Here is a 25,968-nt window from a genome sequence, read left to right on the forward strand (position 1 = left end):
CATACAACACACTCCAGCACACACACAAACACTAAGACACGAACTCACCCAGCAACCCACCCACGCCAACACGCACAAAAAACAAAAACACATACATAACAACACACAATACCACCAACACACTCAGCAGTACATACAACACACTCCAACACACACACACACAAACACACAAACACTAAGACACGAACTCACCTAGCTACCCACCCACGCCAACACGCACAAAAAACAAAAACACATACATAACAACACACAATACCACCAACACACTCAGCAGTACATACAACACACTTCAACACACACACACACACACACACACAAACACACAAACACTAAGACACGAACTCACCTAGCTACCCACCCACGGCAACTCGCACAAAAAACACAAAAAAGCCCCACAGCAACACACACCAACACACACAATCCTGCACAAAAACAAAAGACACATAACACACACACATTGACACAAACACACCAACACACACACCTTAACAGAAACACACCAACGCACATCAACACACCTACACACAACAAACACATTAACACACACAAAAAGACCAACATTAACACAACACACACACTAACGCACACACACCAACGCATACTCGAACACACGAACACACACACGAACACACCCAAGACACATACGCACACCAACACACAAGAACCCACCTACACTCACACCAACACACCCAACGACAGACACCAAAACAAACAACACCCAAACACAGAGACACACAGACAAAGCAATACACACACCAACACCAACACCAACACACACAACACTCCAGCACACACACACACACGCCAAAACACTCGAACACACACACAAGCACACCAACACACACACCAACAGACAGACATAAACTCCCAAACACCAACACAGAGAAGCACAAGAACAACCCAACACACACACCAACAAACCAACTCACAAACACACACAACAGACACAACCCAACACACACACACACACACGAAAGCATACCAACACATACACTCCAACACACCCAAACACACATACGTACTCCAACAGACACACAAAAATATACCAACACGCACACCAACACAAGAACACACAACACACACACCACAACACACACACCAACACATCCACAAACAAACACGCACAAACCAACACACACACCCACATGAAAACACACCAACACACACACCAACAAACCCAGACTAACACACCATTGCACACAAAAACACATCCAACACCCAAGCACATACACTCACACCAACACACAAAGCAACACATTAACACAGACAGACAGACACACCGACACACACAAACCCACACCCACCAACACACCAACAAAAATACAGCAACACACACATCAATACACCCCGAAACACACACACACACACACACACTCACAGAGATGCACACAGCAACACACAATCACCAACACAACAACACACAGACACTCACACACCAACACACAAAAAAACAAAAACACATACATAACAACACACAATAACACCAACACACTCACCGGTACATACAACACACTCCAGCACACACACAAACACTAAGACACGAACTCACCCAGCAACCCAACCACGCCAACACGCACAAAAAACAAAAACACATACATAACAACACACAATACCACCAACACACTCAGCAGTACATACAACACACTCCAACACACACACACACAAACACACAAACACTAAGACACGAACTCACCTAGCTACCCACCCACGCCAACACGCACAAAAAACAAAAACACATACATAACAACACACAATACCACCAACACACTCAGCAGTACATACAACACACTTCAACACACACACACACACACACACACACACACACAAACACACAAACACTAAGACACGAACTCACCTAGCTACCCACCCACGGCAACTCGCACAAAAAACACAAAAAAGCCCCACAGCAACACACACCAACACACACAATCCTGCACAAAAACAAAAGACACATAACACACACACATTGACACAAACACACCAACACACACACCTTAACAGAAACACACCAACGCACATCAACACACCTACACACAACAAACACATTAACACACACAAAAAGACCAACATTAACACAACACACACACTAACGCACACACACCAACGCATACTCGAACACACGAACACACACACGAACACACCCAAGACACATACGCACACCAACACACAAGAACCCACCTACACTCACACCAACACACCCAACGACAGACACCAAAACAAACAACACCCAAACACAGAGACACACAGACAAACCAATACACACACCAACACCAACACACACAACAACACTCCAACACACACACACAAACACACCAAAACACTCGAACACACACACAAGCACACCAACACACACACCAACAGACAGACATAAACTCCCAAACACCAACACAGAGAAGCACAAGAACAACCCAACACACACACCAACAAACCAACTCACAAACACACACAAAAGACACAACCCAACACACACACACACACAAAAGCATACCAACACATACACTCCAACACACCCAAACACACATACGTACTCCAACAGACACACAAAAAGATACCAACACGCACACCAACACAAGAACACACAACACACACACCACAACACACACACCAACACATCCACAAACAAACACGCACAAACCAACACACACACACACACGAAAACACACCAACACACACACCAACAAACCCAGACTAACACACCATTGCACACAAAAACACATCCAACACCCAAGCACATACACTCACACCAACACACAAAGCAACACATTAACACAGACAGACAGACACACCGACACACACAAACCAACACCCACCAACACACCAACAAAAATACAGCAACACACACATCAATACACTCCGAAACACACACACACACACACACACACTCACAGAGATGCACACAGCAACACACAATCACCAACACAACAACACACAGACACTCACACACCAACACACAAAAAAACAAAAACACATACATAACAACACACAATAACACCAACACACTCACCGGTACATACAACACACTCCAGCACACACACAAACACTAAGACACGAACTCACCCAGCAACCCACCCACGCCAACACGCACAAAAAACAAAAACACATACATAACAACACACAATACCACCAACACACTCAGCAGTACATACAACACACTCCAACACACACACACACAAACACACAAACACTAAGACACGAACTCACCTAGCTACCCACCCACGCCAACTCACACACCAACACACACACCATAACAGAAACACACCAACGCACATCAACACACCTACACACAACAAACACATTAACACACACAAAAAGACCAACATTAACACAACACACACACTAACGCACACACACCAACGCATACTCGAACACACGAACACACACACGAACACACCCAAGACACATACGCAAACCAACACACAAGAACCCACCTACACTCACACCAACACACCCAACGACAGACACCAAAACAAACAACACCCAAACACAGAGACACACAGACAAAGCAATACACACACCAACACCAACACACACAACACTCCAGCACACACACACACACGCCAAAACACTCGAACACACACACAAGCACACCAACACACACACCAACAGACAGACATAAACTCCCAAACACCAACACAGAGAAGCACAAGAACAACCCAACACACACACCAACAAACCAACTCACAAACACACACAACAGACACAACCCAACACACACACACACACGAAAGCATACCAACACATACACTCCAACACACCCAAACACACATACGTACTCCAACAGACACACAAAAACATACCAACACGCACACCAACACAAGAACACACAACACACACACCACAACACACACACCAACACATCCACAAACAAACACGCACAAACCAACACACACACCCACACGAATACACACCAACACACACACCAACAAACCCAGACTAACACACCATTGCACACAAAAACACATCCAACACCCAAGCACATACACTCACACCAACACACAAAGCAACACATTAACACAGACAGACAGACACACCGACACACACAAACCCACACCCACCAACACACCAACAAAAATACAGCAACACACACATCAATACACCCCGAAACACACACACACACACACACTCACAGAGATGCACACAGCAACACACAATCACCAACACAACAACACACAGACACTCACACACCAACACACAAAAAAAACAAAAACACATACATAACAACACACAATAACACCAACACACTCACCGGTACATACAACACACTCCAGCACACACACAAACACTAAGACACGAACTCACCCAGCAACCCACCCACGCCAACACGCACAAAAAACAAAAACACATACATAACAACACACAATACCACCAACACACTCAGCAGTACATACAACACACTTCAACACACACACACACAAACACACAAACACTAAGACACGAACTCACCTAGCTACCCACCCACGGCAACTCGCACAAAAAACACAAAAAAGCCCCAAACACACAAACACTAAGACACGAACTCACCTAGCTACCCACCCACGGCAACTCGCACAAAAAACACAAAAAAGCCCCACAGCAACACACACCAACACACACAATCCTGCACAAAAACAAAAGACACATAACACACACACATTGACACAAACACACCAACACACACACCTTAACAGAAACACACCAACGCACATCAACACACCTACACACAACAAACACATTAACACACACAAAAAGACCAACATTAACACAACACACACACTAACGCACACACACCAACGCATACTCGAACACACGAACACACACACGAACACACCCAAGACACATACGCAAACCAACACACAAGAACCCACCTACACTCACACCAACACACCCAACGACAGACACCAAAACAAACAACACCCAAACACAGAGACACACAGACAAAGCAATACACACACCAACACCAACACACACAACACTCCAGCACACACACACACACGCCAAAACACTCGAACACACACACAAGCACACCAAAACACACACCAACAGACAGACATAAACTCCCAAACACCAACACAGAGAAGCACAAGAACAACCCAACACACACACCAACAAACCAACTCACAAACACACACAACAGACACAACCCAACACACACACACACACGAAAGCATACCAACACATACACTCCAACACACCCAAACACACATACGTACTCCAACAGACACACAAAAATATACCAACACGCACACCAACACAAGAACACACAACACACACACCACAACACACACACCAACACATCCACAAACAAACACGCACAAACCAACACACACACCCACACGAAAACACACCAACACACACACCAACAAACCCAGACTAACACACCATTGCACACAAAAACACATCCAACACCCAAGCACATACACTCACACCAACACACAAAGCAACACATTAACACAGACAGACAGACACACCGACACACACAAACCCACACCCACCAACACACCAACAAAAATACAGCAACACACACATCAATACACCCCGAAACACACACACACACACACACTCACAGAGATGCACACAGCAACACACAATCACCAACACAACAACACACAGACACTCACACACCAACACACAAAAAAAACAAAAACACATACATAACAACACACAATAACACCAACACACTCACCGGTACATACAACACACTCCAGCACACACACAAACACTAAGACACGAACTCACCCAGCAACCCACCCACGCCAACACGCACAAAAAACAAAAACACATACATAACAACACACAATACCACCAACACACTCAGCAGTACATACAACACACTTCAACACACACACACACAAACACACAAACACTAAGACACGAACTCACCTAGCTACCCACCCACGGCAACTCGCACAAAAAACACAAAAAAGCCCCAAACACACAAACACTAAGACACGAACTCACCTAGCTACCCACCCACGGCAACTCGCACAAAAAACACAAAAAAGCCCCACAGCAACACACACCAACACACACAATCCTGCACAAAAACAAAAGACACATAACACACACACATTGACACAAACACACCAACACACACACCTTAACAGAAACACACCAACGCACATCAACACACCTACACACAACAAACACATTAACACACACAAAAAGACCAACATTAACACAACACACACACTAACGCACACACACCAACGCATACTCGAACACACGAACACACACACGAACACACCCAAGACACATACGCAAACCAACACACAAGAACCCACCTACACTCACACCAACACACCCAACGACAGACACCAAAACAAACAACACCCAAACACAGAGACACACAGACAAAGCAATACACACACCAACACCAACACACACAACACTCCAGCACACACACACACACGCCAAAACACTCGAACACACACACAAGCACACCAAAACACACACCAACAGACAGACATAAACTCCCAAACACCAACACAGAGAAGCACAAGAACAACCCAACACACACACCAACAAACCAACTCACAAACACACACAACAGACACAACCCAACACACACACACACACGAAAGCATACCAACACATACACTCCAACACACCCAAACACACATACGTACTCCAACAGACACACAAAAATATACCAACACGCACACCAACACAAGAACACACAACACACACACCACAACACACACACCAACACATCCACAAACAAACACGCACAAACCAACACACACACCCACACGAAAACACACCAACACACACACCAACAAACCCAGACTAACACACCATTGCACACAAAAACACATCCAACACCCAAGCACATACACTCACACCAACACACAAAGCAACACATTAACACAGACAGACAGACACACCGACACACACAAACCCACACCCACCAACACACCAACAAAAATACAGCAACACACACATCAATACACCCCGAAACACACACACACACACACACACTCACAGAGATGCACACAGCAACACACAATCACCAACACAACAACACACAGACACTCACACACCAACACACAAAAAAACAAAAACACATACATAACAACACACAATAACACCAACACACTCACCGGTACATACAACACACTCCAGCACACACACAAACACTAAGACACGAACTCACCCAGCAACCCAACCACGCCAACACGCACAAAAAACAAAAACACATACATAACAACACACAATACCACCAACACACTCAGCAGTACATACAACACACTCCAACACACACACACACAAACACACAAACACTAAGACACGAACTCACCTAGCTACCCACCCACGCCAACACGCACAAAAAACAAAAACACATACATAACAACACACAATACCACCAACACACTCAGCAGTACATACAACACACTTCAACACACACACACACACACACACACACACACAAACACACAAACACTAAGACACGAACTCACCTAGCTACCCACCCACGGCAACTCGCACAAAAAACACAAAAAAGCCCCACAGCAACACACACCAACACACACAATCCTGCACAAAAACAAAAGACACATAACACACACACATTGACACAAACACACCAACACACACACCTTAACAGAAACACACCAACGCACATCAACACACCTACACACAACAAACACATTAACACACACAAAAAGACCAACATTAACACAACACACACACTAACGCACACACACCAACGCATACTCGAACACACGAACACACACACGAACACACCCAAGACACATACGCACACCAACACACAAGAACCCACCTACACTCACACCAACACACCCAACGACAGACACCAAAACAAACAACACCCAAACACAGAGACACACAGACAAACCAATACACACACCAACACCAACACACACAACAACACTCCAACACACACACACAAACACACCAAAACACTCCAACACACACACAAGCACACCAACACACACACCAACAGACAGACATAAACTCCCAAACACCAACACAGAGAAGCACAAGAACAACCCAACACACACACCAACAAACCAACTCACAAACACACACAAAAGACACAACCCAACACACACACACACACAAAAGCATACCAACACATACACTCCAACACACCCAAACACACATACGTACTCCAACAGACACACAAAAAGATACCAACACGCACACCAACACAAGAACACACAACACACACACCACAACACACACACCAACACATCCACAAACAAACACGCACAAACCAACACACACACACACACGAAAACACACCAACACACACACCAACAAACCCAGACTAACACACCATTGCACACAAAAACACATCCAACACCCAAGCACATACACTCACACCAACACACAAAGCAACACATTAACACAGACAGACAGACACACCGACACACACAAACCAACACCCACCAACACACCAACAAAAATACAGCAACACACACATCAATACACTCCGAAACACACACACACACACACACACACTCACAGAGATGCACACAGCAACACACAATCACCAACACAACAACACACAGACACTCACACACCAACACACAAAAAAACAAAAACACATACATAACAACACACAATAACACCAACACACTCACCGGTACATACAACACACTCCAGCACACACACAAACACTAAGACACGAACTCACCCAGCAACCCACCCACGCCAACACGCACAAAAAACAAAAACACATACATAACAACACACAATACCACCAACACACTCAGCAGTACATACAACACACTCCAACACACACACACACAAACACACAAACACTAAGACACGAACTCACCTAGCTACCCACCCACGCCAACTCACACACCAACACACACACCTTAACAGAAACACACCAACGCACATCAACACACCTACACACAACAAACACATTAACACACACAAAAAGACCAACATTAACACAACACACACACTAACGCACACACACCAACGCATACTCGAACACACGAACACACACACGAACACACCCAAGACACATACGCAAACCAACACACAAGAACCCACCTACACTCACACCAACACACCCAACGACAGACACCAAAACAAACAACACCCAAACACAGAGACACACAGACAAAGCAATACACACACCAACACCAACACACACAACACTCCAGCACACACACACACACGCCAAAACACTCGAACACACACACAAGCACACCAAAACACACACCAACAGACAGACATAAACTCCCAAACACCAACACAGAGAAGCACAAGAACAACCCAACACACACACCAACAAACCAACTCACAAACACACACAACAGACACAACCCAACACACACACACACACGAAAGCATACCAACACATACACTCCAACACACCCAAACACACATACGTACTCCAACAGACACACAAAAATATACCAACACGCACACCAACACAAGAACACACAACACACACACCACAACACACACACCAACACATCCACAAACAAACACGCACAAACCAACACACACACCCACACGAAAACACACCAACACACACACCAACAAACCCAGACTAACACACCATTGCACACAAAAACACATCCAACACCCAAGCACATACACTCACACCAACACACAAAGCAACACATTAACACAGACAGACAGACACACCGACACACACAAACCCACACCCACCAACACACCAACAAAAATACAGCAACACACACATCAATACACCCCGAAACACACACACACACACACACTCACAGAGATGCACACAGCAACACACAATCACCAACACAACAACACACAGACACTCACACACCAACACACAAAAAAACAAAAACACATACATAACACACAATAACACCAACACACTCACCGGTACATACAACACACTCCAGCACACACACAAACACTAAGACACGAACTCACCCAGCAACCCACCCACGCCAACACGCACAAAAAACAAAAACACATACATAACAACACACAATACCACCAACACACTCAGCAGTACATACAACACACTCCAACACACACACACACAAACACACAAACACTAAGACACGAACTCACCTAGCTACCCACCCACGCCAACACGCACAAAAAACAAAAACACATACATAACAACACACAATACCACCAACACACTCAGCAGTACATACAACACACTTCAACACACACACACACACACACACACAAACACACAAACACTAAGACACGAACTCACCTAGCTACCCACCCACGGCAACTCGCACAAAAAACACAAAAAAGCCCCACAGCAACACACACCAACACACACAATCCTGCACAAAAACAAAAGACACATAACACACACACATTGACACAAACACACCAACACACACACCTTAACAGAAACACACCAACGCACATCAACACACCTACACACAACAAACACATTAACACACACAAAAAGACCAACATTAACACAACACACACACTAACGCACACACACCAACGCATACTCGAACACACGAACACACACACGAACACACCCAAGACACATACGCACACCAACACACAAGAACCCACCTACACTCACACCAACACACCCAACGACAGACACCAAAACAAACAACACCCAAACACAGAGACACACAGACAAACCAATACACACACCAACACCAACACACACAACAACACTCCAACACACACACACACACACACCAAAACACTCGAACACACACACAAGCACACCAACACACACACCAACAGACAGACATAAACTCCCAAACACCAACACAGAGAAGCACAAGAACAACCCAACACACACACCAACAAACCAACTCACAAACACACACAAAAGACACAACCCAACACACACACACACGAAAGCATACCAACACATACACTCCAACACACCCAAACACACATACGTACTCCAACAGACACACAAAAACATACCAACACGCACACCAACACAAGAACACACAACACACACACCACAACACACACACCAACACATCCACAAACAAACACGCACAAACCAACACACACACCCACACGAATACACACCAACACACACACCAACAAACCCAGACTAACACACCATTGCACACAAAAACACATCCAACACCCAAGCACATACACTCACACCAACACACAAAGCAACACATTAACACAGACAGACAGACACACCGACACACACAAACCAACACCCACCAACACACCAACAAAAATACAGCAACACACACATCAATACACTCCGAAACACACACACACACACACACACTCACAGAGATGCACACAGCAACACACAATCACCAACACAACAACACACAGACACTCACACACCAACACACAAAAAAAACAAAAACACATACATAACAACACACAATAACACCAACACACTCACCGGTACATACAACACACTCCAGCACACACACAAACACTAAGACACGAACTCACCCAGCAACCCACCCACGCCAACACGCACAAAAAACAAAAACACATACATAACAACACACAATACCACCAACACACTCAGCAGTACATACAACACACTTCAACACACACACACACAAACACACAAACACACAAACACTAAGACACGAACTCACCTAGCTACCCACCCACGGCAACTCGCACAAAAAACACAAAAAAGCCCCAAACACACAAACACTAAGACACGAACTCACCTAGCTACCCACCCACGGCAACTCGCACAAAAAACACAAAAAAGCCCCACAGCAACACACACCAACACACACAATCCTGCACAAAAACAAAAGACACATAACACACACACATTGACACAAACACACCAACACACACACCTTAACAGAAACACACCAACGCACATCAACACACCTACACACAACAAACACATTAACACACACAAAAAGACCAACATTAACACAACACACACACTAACGCACACACACCAACGCATACTCGAACACACGAACACACACACGAACACACCCAAGACACATACGCACACCAACACACAAGAACCCACCTACACTCACACCAACACACCCAACGACAGACACCAAAACAAACAACACCCAAACACAGAGACACACAGACAAACCAATACACACACCAACACCAACACACACAACAACACTCCAACACACACACACACACACCAAAACACTCGAACACACACACAAGCACACCAACACACACACCAACAGACAGACATAAACTCCCAAACACCAACACAGAGAAGCACAAGAACAACCCAACACACACACCAACAAACCAACTCACAAACACACACAAAAGACACAACCCAACACACACACACACGAAAGCATACCAACACATACACTCCAACACACCCAAACACACATACGTACTCCAACAGACACACAAAAATATACCAACACGCACACCAACACAAGAACACACAACACACACACCACAACACACACACCAACACATCCACAAACAAACACGCACAAACCAACACACACACCCACACGAATACACACCAACACACACACCAACAAACCCAGACTAACACACCATTGCACACAAAAACACATCCAACACCCAAGCACATACACTCACACCAACACACAAAGCAACACATTAACACAGACAGACAGACACACCGACACACACAAACCCACACCCACCAACACACCAACAAAAATACAGCAACACACACATCAATACACCCCGAAACACACACACACACACACACTCACAGAGATGCACACAGCAACACACAATCACCAACACAACAACACACAGACACTCACACACCAACACACAAAAAAACAAAAACACATACATAACACACAATAACACCAACACACTCACCGGTACATACAACACACTCCAGCACACACACAAACACTAAGACACGAACTCACCCAGCAACCCACCCACGCCAACACGCACAAAAAACAAAAACACATACATAACAACACACAATACCACCAACACACTCAGCAGTACATACAACACACTCCAACACACACACACACAAACACACAAACACTAAGACACGAACTCACCTAGCTACCCACCCACGCCAACACGCACAAAAAACAAAAACACATACATAACAACACACAATACCACCAACACACTCAGCAGTACATACAACACACTTCAACACACACACACACACACACACACAAACACACAAACACTAAGACACGAACTCACCTAGCTACCCACCCACGGCAACTCGCACAAAAAACACAAAAAAGCCCCACAGCAACACACACCAACACACACAATCCTGCACAAAAACAAAAGACACATAACACACACACATTGACACAAACACACCAACACACACACCTTAACAGAAACACACCAACGCACATCAACACACCTACACACAACAAACACATTAACACACACAAAAAGACCAACATTAACACAACACACACACTAACGCACACACACCAACGCATACTCGAACACACGAACACACACACGAACACACCCAAGACACATACGCACACCAACACACAAGAACCCACCTACACTCACACCAACACACCCAACGACAGACACCAAAACAAACAACACCCAAACACAGAGACACACAGACAAACCAATACACACACCAACACCAACACACACAACAACACTCCAACACACACACACACACACCAAAACACTCGAACACACACACAAGCACACCAACACACACACCAACAGACAGACATAAACTCCCAAACACCAACACAGAGAAGCACAAGAACAACCCAACACACACACCAACAAACCAACTCACAAACACACACAAAAGACACAACCCAACACACACACACACGAAAGCATACCAACACATACACTCCAACACACCCAAACACACATACGTACTCCAACAGACACACAAAAAACATACCAACACGCACACCAACACAAGAACACACAACACACACACCACAACACACACACCAACACATCCACAAACAAACACGCACAAACCAACACACACACCCACACGAATACACACCAACACACACACCAACAAACCCAGACTAACACACCATTGCACACAAAAACACATCCAACACCCAAGCACATACACTCACACCAACACACAAAGCAACACATTAACACAGACAGACAGACACACCGACACACACAAACCAACACCCACCAACACACCAACAAAAATACAGCAACACACACATCAATACACTCCGAAACACACACACACACACACACTCAGAGAGATGCACACAGCAACACACAATCACCAACACAACAACACACATACACTCACACACCAACACACAAAAAAAACAAAAACACATACATAACAACACACAATAACACCAACACACTCACCGGTACATACAACACACTCCAGCACACACACAAACACTAAGACACGAACTCACCCAGCAACCCACCCACGCCAACACGCACAAAAAACAAAAACACATACATAACAACACACAATACCACCAACACACTCAGCAGTACATACAACACACTTCAACACACACACACACACACACACAAACACACAAACACTAAGACACGAACTCACCTAGCTACCCACCCACGGCAACTCGCACAAAAAACACAAAAAAGCCCCACAGCAACACACACCAACACACACAATCCTGCACAAAAACAAAAGACACATAACACACACACATTGACACAAACACACCAACACACACACCTTAACAGAAACACACCAACGCACATCAACACACCTACACACAACAAACACATTAACACACACAAAAAGACCAACATTAACACAACACACACACTAACGCACACACACCAACGCATACTCGAACACACGAACACACACACGAACACACCCAAGACACATACGCACACCAACACACAAGAACCCACCTACACTCACACCAACACACCCAACGACAGACACCAAAACAAACAACACCCAAACACAGAGACACACAGACAAACCAATACACACACCAACACCAACACACACAACAACACTCCAACACACACACACACACACCAAAACACTCGAACACACACACAAGCACACCAACACACACACCAACAGACAGACATAAACTCCCAAACACCAACACAGAGAAGCACAAGAACAACCCAACACACACACCAACAAACCAACTCACAAACACACACAACAGACACAACCCAACACACACACACACGAAAGCATACCAACACATACACTCCAACACACCCAAACACACATACGTACTCCAACAGACACACAAAAACATACCAACACGCACACCAACACAAGAACACACAACACACACACCACAACACACACACCAACACATCCACAAACAAACACGCACAAACCAACACACACACCCACACGAATACACACCAACACACACACCAACAAACCCAGACTAACACACCATTGCACACAAAAACACATCCAACACCCAAGCACATACACTCACACCAACACACAAAGCAACACATTAACACAGACAGACAGACACACCGACACACACAAACCAACACCCACCAACACACCAACAAAAATACAGCAACACACACATCAATACACTCCGAAACACACACACACACACACACACTCACAGAGATGCACACAGCAACACACAATCACCAACACAACAACACACAGACACTCACACACCAACACACAAAAAAACAAAAACACATACATAACAACACACAATAACACCAACACACTCACCGGTACATACAACACACTCCAGCACACACACAAACACTAAGACACGAACTCACCCAGCAACCCACCCACGCCAACACGCACAAAAAACAAAAACACATACATAAGAACACACAATACCACCAACACACTCAGCAGTACATACAACACACTTCAACACACACACACACACACACACACACACACAAACACACAAACACTAAGACACGAACTCACCTAGCTACCCACCCACGCCAACTCGCACAAAAAACACAAAAAAGCCCCACAGCAACACACACCAACACACACAATCCTGCACAAAAACAAAAGACACATAACACACACACATTGACACAAACACACCAACACACACACCTTAACAGAAACACACCAACGCACATCAACACACCTACACACAACAAACACATTAACACACACAAAAAGACCAACATTAACACAACACACACACTAACGCACACACACCAACGCATACTCGAACACACGAACACACACACGAACACACCCAAGACACATACGCACACCAACACACAAGAACCCACCTACACTCACACCAACACACCCAATGACAGACACCAAAACAAACAACACCCAAACACAGAGACACACAGACAAACCAATACACACACCAACACCAACACACACAACAACACTCCAACACACACACACAAACACACCAAAACACTCCAACACACACACAAGCACACCAACACACACACCAACAGACAGACATAAACTCCCAAACACCAACACAGAGAAGCACAAGAACAACCCAACACACACACCAACAAACCAACTCACAAACACACACAAAAGACACAACCCAACACACACACACACACAAAAGCATACCAACACATACACTCCAACACACCCAAACACACATACGTACTCCAACAGACACACAAAAAGATACCAACACGCACACCAACACAAGAACACACAACACACACACCAACACATCCACAAACAAACACGCACAAACCAACACACACACCCACACGAAAACACACCAACACACACACCAACAAACCCAGACTAACACACCATTGCACACAAAAACACATCCAACACCCAAGCACATACACTCACACCAACACACAAAGCAACACATTAACACAGACAGACAGACACACCGACACACACAAACCAACACCCACCAACACACCAACAAAAATACAGCAACACACACATCAATACACTCCGAAACACACACACACACACACACACTCACAGAGATGCACACAGCAACACACAATCACCAACACAACAACACACAGACACTCACACACCAACACACAAAAAAAACAAAAACACATACATAACAACACACAATAACACCAACACACTCACCGGTACATACAACACACTCCAGCACACACACAAACACTAAGACACGAACTCACCCAGCAACCCACCCACGCCAACACGCACAAAAAACAAAAACACATACATAAGAACACACAATACCACCAACACACTCAGCAGTACATACAACACACTTCAACACACACACACACAAACACACAAACACTAAGACACGAACTCACCTAGCTACCCACCCACGGCAACTCGCACAAAAAACACAAAAAAGCCCCAAACACACAAACACTAAGACACGAACTCACCTAGCTACCCACCCACGGCAACTCGCACAAAAAACACAAAAAAGCCCCACAGCAACACACACCAACACACACAATCCTGCACAAAAACAAAAGACACATAACACACACACATTGACACAAACACACCAACACACACACCTTAACAGAAACACACCAACGCACATCAACACACCTACACACAACAAACACATTAACACACACAAAAAGACCAACATTAACACAACACACACACTAACGCACACACACCAACGCATACTCGAACACACGAACACACACACGAACACACCCAAGACACATACGCAAACCAACACACAAGAACCCACCTACACTCACACCAACACACCCAACGACAGACACCAAAACAAACAACACCCAAACACAGAGACACACAGACAAAGCAATACACACACCAACACCAACACACACAACACTCCAGCACACACACACACACGCCAAAACACTCGAACACACACACAAGCACACCAAAACACACACCAACAGACAGACATAAACTCCCAAACACCAACACAGAGAAGCACAAGAACAACCCAACACACACACCAACAAACCAACTCACAAACACACACAACAGACACAACCCAACACACACACACACACGAAAGCATACCAACACATACACTCCAACACACCCAAACACACATACGTACTCCAACAGACACACAAAAATATACCAACACGCACACCAACACAAGAACACACAACACACACACCACAACACACACACCAACACATCCACAAACAAACACGCACAAACCAACACACACACCCACACGAAAACACACCAACACACACACCAACAAACCCAGACTAACACACCATTGCACACAAAAACACATCCAACACCCAAGCACATACACTCACACCAACACACAAAGCAACACATTAACACAGACAGACAGACACACCGACACACACAAACCCACACCCACCAACACACCAACAAAAATACAGCAACACACACATCAATACACCCCGAAACACACACACACACACACACTCACAGAGATGCACACAGCAACACACAATCACCAACACAACAACACACAGACACTCACACACCAACACACAAAAAAACAAAAACACATACATAACACACAATAACACCAACACACTCACCGGTACATACAACACACTCCAGCACACACACAAACACTAAGACACGAACTCACCTAGCTACCCACCCACGCCAACACGCACAAAAAACAAAAACACATACATAACAACACACAATACCACCAACACACTCAGCAGTACATACAACACACTTCAACACACACACACACACACACACACAAACACACAAACACTAAGACACGAACTCACCTAGCTACCCACCCACGGCAACTCGCACAAAAAACACAAAAAAGCCCCACAGCAACACACACCAACACACACAATCCTGCACAAAAACAAAAGACACATAACACACACACATTGACACAAACACACCAACACACACACCTTAACAGAAACACACCAACGCACATCAACACACCTACACACAACAAACACATTAACACACACAAAAAGACCAACATTAACACAACACACACACTAACGCACACACACCAACGCATACTCGAACACACGAACACACACACGAACACACCCAAGACACATACGCACACCAACACACAAGAACCCACCTACACTCACACCAACACACCCAACGACAGACACCAAAACAAACAACACCCAAACACAGAGACACACAGACAAACCAATACACACACCAACACCAACACACACAACAACACTCCAACACACACACACACACACCAAAACACTCGAACACACACACAAGCACACCAACACACACACCAACAGACAGACATAAACTCCCAAACACCAACACAGAGAAGCACAAGAACAACCCAACACACACACCAACAAACCAACTCACAAACACACACAAAAGACACAACCCAACACACACACACACGAAAGCATACCAACACATACACTCCAACACACCCAAACACACATACGTACTCCAACAGACACACAAAAACATACCAACACGCACACCAACACAAGAACACACAACACACACACCACAACACACACACCAACACATCCACAAACAAACACGCACAAACCAACACACACACCCACACGAATACACACCAACACACACACCAACAAACCCAGACTAACACACCATTGCACACAAAAACACATCCAACACCCAAGCACATACAGTCACACCAACACACAAAGCAACACATTAACACAGACAGACAGACACACCGACACACACAAACCAACACCCACCAACACACCAACAAAAATACAGCAACACACACATCAATACACTCCGAAACACACACACACACACACACACTCACAGAGATGCACACAGCAACACACAATCACCAACACAACAACACACAGACACTCACACACCAACACACAAAAAAACAAAAACACATACATAACAACACACAATAACACCAACACACTCACCGGTACATACAACACACTCCAGCACACACACAAACACTAAGACACGAACTCACCCAGCAACCCACCCACGCCAACACGCACAAAAAACAAAAACACATACATAAGAACACACAATACCACCAACACACTCAGCAGTACATACAACACACTTCAACACACACACACACACACACACACACACACACAAACACACAAACACTAAGACACGAACTCACCTAGCTACCCACCCACGCCAACTCGCACAAAAAACACAAAAAAGCCCCACAGCAACACACACCAACACACACAATCCTGCACAAAAACAAAAGACACATAACACACACACATTGACACAAACACACCAACACACACACCTTAACAGAAACACACCAACGCACATCAACACACCTACACACAACAAACACATTAACACACACAAAAAGACCAACATTAACACAACACACACACTAACGCACACACACCAACGCATACTCGAACACACGAACACACACACGAACACACCCAAGACACATACGCACACCAACACACAAGAACCCACCTACACTCACACCAACACACCCAATGACAGACACCAAAACAAACAACACCCAAACACAGAGACACACAGACAAACCAATACACACACCAACACCAACACACACAACAACACTCCAACACACACACACAAACACACCAAAACACTCCAACACACACACAAGCACACCAACACACACACCAACAGACAGACATAAACTCCCAAACACCAACACAGAGAAGCACAAGAACAACCCAACACACACACCAACAAACCAACTCACAAACACACACAAAAGACACAACCCAACACACACACACACACAAAAGCATACCAACACATACACTCCAACACACCCAAACACACATACGTACTCCAACAGACACACAAAAAGATACCAACACGCACACCAACACAAGAACACACAACACACACACCAACACATCCACAAACAAACACGCACAAACCAACACACACACCCACACGAATACACACCAACACACACACCAACAAACCCAGACTAACACACCATTGCACACAAAAACACATCCAACACCCAAGCACATACACTCACACCAACACACAAAGCAACACATTAACACAGACAGACAGACACACCGACACACACAAACCAACACCCACCAACACACCAACAAAAATACAGCAACACACACATCAATACACTCCGAAACACACACACACACACACACACTCACAGAGATGCACACAGCAACACACAATCACCAACACAACAACACACAGACACTCACACACCAACACACAAAAAAACAAAAACACATACATAACAACACACAATAACACCAACACACTCACCGGTACATACAACACACTCCAGCACACACACAAACACTAAGACACGAACTCACCCAGCAACCCACCCACGCCAACACGCACAAAAAACAAAAACACATACATAACAACACACAATACCACCAACACACTCAGCAGTACATACAACACACTTCAACACACACACACACACACACACACACACACACAAACACACAAACACTAAGACACGAACTCACCTAGCTACCCACCCACGCCAACTCGCACAAAAAGCACAAAAAGCCCCACAGCAACACACACCAACACACAATCCTGCACAAAAACAAAAGACACATAACACACACACATTGACACAAACACACCAACACACACACCTTAACAGAAACACACCAACGCACATCAACACACCTACACACAACAAACACATTAACACACACAAAAAGACCAACATTAACACAACACACACACTAACGCACACACACCAACGCATACTCGAACACACGAACACACACACGAACACACCCAAGACACATACGCACACCAACACACAAGAACCCACCTACACTCACACCAACACACCCAACGACAGACACCAAAACAAACAACACCCAAACACAGAGACACACAGACAAACCAATACACACACCAACACCAACACACACAACAACACTCCAACACACCCAAACACACATACGTACTGCAACAGACACACAAAAAGATACCAACACGCACACCAACACAAGAACACACAACACACACACCACAACACACACACCAACACATCCACAAACAAACACGCACAAACCAACACACACACCCACACGAAAACACACCAACACACACTCCAACAAACCCAGACTAACACACCATTGCACACAAAAACACATCCAACACCCAAGCACATACACTCACACCAACACACAAAGCAACACATTAACACAGACAGACAGACACACCGACACACACAAACCAACACCCACCAACACACCAACAAAAATACAGCAACACACACATCAATACACCCCGAAACACACACACACACACACACTCACAGAGATGCACACAGCAACACACAATCACCAACACAACAACACACAGACACTCACACACCAACACACAAAAAAACAAAAACACATACATAACACACAATAACACCAACACACTCACCGGTACATACAACACACTCCAGCACACACACAAACACTAAGACACGAACTCACCCAGCAACCCACCCACGCCAACACGCACAAAAAACAAAAACACATACATAACAACACACAATACCACCAACACACTCAGCAGTACATACAACACACTCCAACACACACACACACAAACACACAAACACTAAGACACGAACTCACCTAGCTACCCACCCACGCCAACACGCACAAAAAACAAAAACACATACATAACAACACACAATACCACCAACACACTCAGCAGTACATACAACACACTTCAACAAACACACACACCACAACACACACACCAACACATCCACAAACAAACACGCACAAACCAACACACACACCCACATGAAAACACACCAACACACACACCAACAAACCCAGACTAACACACCATTGCACACAAAAACACATCCAACACCCAAGCACATACACTCACACCAACACACAAAGCAACACATTAACACAGACAGACAGACACACCGACACACACAAACCCACACCCACCAACACACCAACAAAAATACAGCAACACACACATCAATACACCCCGAAACACACACACACACACACACACTCACAGAGATGCACACAGCAACACACAATCACCAACACAACAACACACAGACACTCACACACCAACACACAAAAAAACAAAAACACATACATAACAACACACAATAACACCAACACACTCACCGGTACATACAACACACTCCAGCACACACACAAACACTAAGACACGAACTCACCCAGCAACCCAACCACGCCAACACGCACAAAAAACAAAAACACATACATAACAACACACAATACCACCAACACACTCAGCAGTACATACAACACACTCCAACACACACACACACAAACACACAAACACTAAGACACGAACTCACCTAGCTACCCACCCACGCCAACACGCACAAAAAACAAAAACACATACATAACAACACACAATACCACCAACACACTCAGCAGTACATACAACACACTTCAACACACACACACACACACACACACACACACACACACAAACACTAAGACACGAACTCACCTAGCTACCCACCCACGGCAACTCGCACAAAAAACACAAAAAAGCCCCACAGCAACACACACCAACACACACAATCCTGCACAAAAACAAAAGACACATAACACACACACATTGACACCAACACACCAACACACACACCTTAACAGAAACACACCAACGCACATCAACACACCTACACACAACAAACACATTAACACACACAAAAAGACCAACATTAACACAACACACACACTAACGCACACACACCAACGCATACTCGAACACACGAACACACACACGAACACACCCAAGACACATACGCACACCAACACACAAGAACCCACCTACACTCACACCAACACACCCAACGACAGACACCAAAACAAACAACACCCAAACACAGAGACACACAGACAAACCAATACACACACCAACACCAACACACACAACAACACTCCAACACACACACACAAACACACCAAAACACTCCAACACACACACAAGCACACCAACACACACACCAACAGACAGACATAAACTCCCAAACACCAACACAGAGAAGCACAAGAACAACCCAACACACACACCAACAAACCAACTCACAAACACACACAAAAGACACAACCCAACACACACACACACACAAAAGCATACCAACACATACACTCCAACACACCCAAACACACATACGTACTCCAACAGACACACAAAAAGATACCAACACGCACACCAACACAAGAACACACAACACACACACCACAACACACACACCAACACATCCACAAACAAACACGCACAAACCAACACACACACACACACGAAAACACACCAACACACACACCAACAAACCCAGACTAACACACCATTGCACACAAAAACACATCCAACACCCAAGCACATACACTCACACCAACACACAAAGCAACACATTAACACAGACAGACAGACACACCGACACACACAAACCAACACCCACCAACACACCAACAAAAATACAGCAACACACACATCAATACACTCCGAAACACACACACACACACACACACACTCACAGAGATGCACACAGCAACACACAATCACCAACACAACAACACACAGACACTCACACACCAACACACAAAAAAACAAAAACACATACATAACAACACACAATAACACCAACACACTCACCGGTACATACAACACACTCCAGCACACACACAAACACTAAGACACGAACTCACCCAGCAACCCACCCACGCCAACACGCACAAAAAACAAAAACACATACATAACAACACACAATACCACCAACACACTCAGCAGTACATACAACACACTCCAACACACACACACACAAACACACAAACACTAAGACACGAACTCACCTAGCTACCCACCCACGCCAACTCACACACCAACACACACACCTTAACAGAAACACACCAACGCACATCAACACACCTACACACAACAAACACATTAACACACACAAAAAGACCAACATTAACACAACACACACACTAACGCACACACACCAACGCATACTCGAACACACGAACACACACACGAACACACCCAAGACACATACGCACACCAACACACAAGAACCCACCTACACTCACACCAACACACCCAACGACAGACACCAAAACAAACAACACCCAAACACAGAGACACACAGACAAACCAATACACACACCAACACCAACACACACAACACTCCAGCACACACACACACACGCCAAAACACTCGAACACACACACAAGCACACCAACACACACACCAACAGACAGACATAAACTCCCAAACACCAACACAGAGAAGCACAAGAACAACCCAACACACACACCAACAAACCAACTCACAAACACACACAACAGACACAACCCAACACACACACACACACGAAAGCATACCAACACATACACTCCAACACACCCAAACACACATACGTACTCCAACAGACACACAAAAATATACCAACACGCACACCAACACAAGAACACACAACACACACACCACAACACACACACCAACACATCCACAAACAAACACGCACAAACCAACACACACACCCACATGAAAACACACCAACACACACACCAACAAACCCAGACTAACACACCATTGCACACAAAAACACATCCAACACCCAAGCACATACACTCACACCAACACACAAAGCAACACATTAACACAGACAGACAGACACACCGACACACACAAACCCACACCCACCAACACACCAACAAAAATACAGCAACACACACATCAATACACCCCGAAACACACACACACACACACACTCACAGAGATGTACACAGCAACACACAATCACCAACACAACAACACACAGACACTCACACACCAACACACAAAAAAACAAAAACACATACATAACACACAATAACACCAACACACTCATCGGTACATACAACACACTCCAGCACACACACAAACACTAAGACACGAACTCACCCAGCAACCCACCCACGCCAACACGCACAAAAAACAAAAACACATACATAACAACACACAATACCACCAACACACTCAGCAGTACATACAACACACTCCAACACACACACACACAAACACACAAACACTAAGACACGAACTCACCTAGCTACCCACCCACGGCAACACGCACAAAAAACAAAAACACATACATAACAACACACAATACCACCAACACACTCAGCAGTACATACAACACACTTCAACACACACACACACACACACACAA

This window comes from Haliotis asinina, chromosome 11 (genome assembly GCF_037392515.1).
Source record: "Haliotis asinina isolate JCU_RB_2024 chromosome 11, JCU_Hal_asi_v2, whole genome shotgun sequence".
NCBI lineage: Eukaryota > Metazoa > Mollusca > Gastropoda > Lepetellida > Haliotidae > Haliotis > Haliotis asinina.